The following is a 2,295-nucleotide window of genomic DNA, read 5'->3' as shown; positions in this document are numbered from 1 at the left end:
GTCAATTAAACTGTGGTTGTGATCGTCCAAATTCACGCTAATCTTTGGAGTATCGTCTTGATGACAGTGAGTTAATAAGGGTCTTCAGTAACACGAAAAGTCTTAACTAATTGTCATTGCTACCATCACATCATTATTTATAGCTCTGGAATTGCATCTCACCGTCTAAAGGTTATTATAAGCCGTTCATTACATCATCTCTACCATGGTACATATTACTGCGTCTGCGTATACATCACCAATACCTGATGTCGTTCAATTCTTCAGATTTTTCATAGCATTCTTTATGTCTGCAACGGATACGTTCTCATGCTTTACATCTCTTCTCTTTGCATCACGAAACTAACATAATTACTATTGCACTGTTTTCGCTCTCATCAGTATTTCAGGGATGTCTTTTCATCCGTTCCTTAGCGCTGGAGATCCACATTGGTAATACGTGCAAATCAAAACCTAATGAATTTTACGGTTACATTAGAATGAAAAAGGTTATGACTACATCAACAGGCCCCCTAGAAACGAACAATGGCAGACACACAGAAAATGAAGTTGAAATGGTGAACATGCTTAACGATGACTTTGCATCTGTTTTTACAGTAGAAAACACAAGAAGCCTGATGTCACCCATAAAATAAGCAAACAGCACCGTCCCCAATAATTATACCATTCACAATAGCGATATCCTTTCACCCATTAATAATACAAACATAACAAAACCTCTGGCCATGATAAAATATCACCAAGAATTCTCAAAGAAGCAAAATATGAGTTACTGCTGCCACTCTCTGTCTTATTAAATAAATCGTAAAATAATGGGAAAGTCCCATGCGAATGGACACTAGCAAATGTAACACCAATTATCCAAAAGGATATAAGTCATTCATTCATTGCCAGACGCCATGTATCCCAGACAGGGTGGCCAAGGGCTTAGAGTTAATTTTTTTACAGGGAGGGACACTAATCCTCCACCAACCCCACTTGACTTAGGGATGCCAACACCATCTGGTGTTCCCAGGCGGTCACCCATCCAAGTACTAACCAGACCCAACGTTGCTTAACTTCGCTGATCGAACGGGAAGCGGTGTACTCAACGTGGCATGCCCTCCCAGGAAATTACAGACCAATCAGCTTAACATCAGTAGTGTGGAAATTATGGAAATAATCATAAGAGGTAAAATAGATAATATCTAGAAGAAAACAGTGTAATGAAAGACTAGTAGCATGGATTCAGACATCTATGTTCATCCTTAACTAACTTACTGGTCTTCTTCCATGATGTTTACATATCATATGACGACACAAGAGCAAGAGATGTAATTTACCTCGACTTTCATAAAGCATTTGACACTGTCCCTCACAAGCGTATCTTAAGTAAAATTGAAGCCCATGGAATGAAAGGAAATACGCAGAAATTGTTACAAGACTGGCTTTCAGACCGAAAACAGCGAATTGTAGTAAACAGAAGGGAATCCAAATGGCGTAATGTTATTAGTGGCCGATACTTTTTATTATCTACATAAGATGAGAGTTTAAAATGTTAAATATCCGAATTTGCTGACGATACTAAAATAAACAATAAAGTAACTACAACGTTTTTGGCAGCAGTTACAGAATGACCTTACACTAGCAAACTGGACAGAAAAATGGCAAATGAAATTCGATATAGAAAAATGCAAAGTAGTTCATACTGGCAATAGCAACATCCAAGCGAATTACAGAATGACCAATATCCAATTATCAAGTACAGACAATGAAAAGGATCTTGGTTTGATAATATCAAATGACCTAAAAGCGAGTAAGCATTTTTTTTTTTTTTATGTCCGACTCTGAGCATAGGCTTCACAGCCTGCTCCCAAGGTCCAGTAGTCCTCCCACATACCATACACTTCTACATGCACCAAGGCAGTTGAAATTGCAAACAAGTTGGTGGGTTTTATTGGAAGAACTTTCGAGTTCATATCGCAAAAAGTCATACTTCCATGTACAACTCTTTGGTGTCTCCCTATCTTGAGTACTGTGTGCAGTTCTGGTCTCCGTACTACAGAAAGGATATAGAAAAATGAGAGATAATAGAGCGAGGAATCACAAAAATGATACCACGACTGAGAAACAAACCATATGAGGAACACATTGAAGAACTTATAAGTATTTAGTCTAACGAAACCCAGGTTATGAGGTGCCCTTATTGAAGTTTTCAAAATCATGAAGGGATATGACAACTTAGACACGAATAAATATTTTTAAATAGATCGATCGAGTCAAACCAGGAGCAATGGCTGCAAAATTATGGGAAAG

The 2,295-nt window shown here is 38.0% G+C and overlaps 1 pseudogene; it reads right to left on the bottom strand.

Moving 5' to 3' along the window:
• Positions 1–1,000: 1,000 nt before the first annotated feature.
• LOC145398522 (5S ribosomal RNA) lies at positions 1,001–1,100 on the bottom strand (annotated as a pseudogene).
• Between the last annotated feature and the right edge of the window lie 1,195 nt (positions 1,101–2,295).

Source organism: Coenobita brevimanus, chromosome 45 (genome assembly GCF_032717465.1).
Source record: "Coenobita brevimanus isolate Jiangsu-jjx chromosome 45, ASM3271746v2, whole genome shotgun sequence".
Lineage (NCBI taxonomy): Eukaryota > Metazoa > Arthropoda > Malacostraca > Decapoda > Coenobitidae > Coenobita > Coenobita brevimanus.
This window is presented reverse-complemented; position numbering and strand designations above follow the sequence as displayed.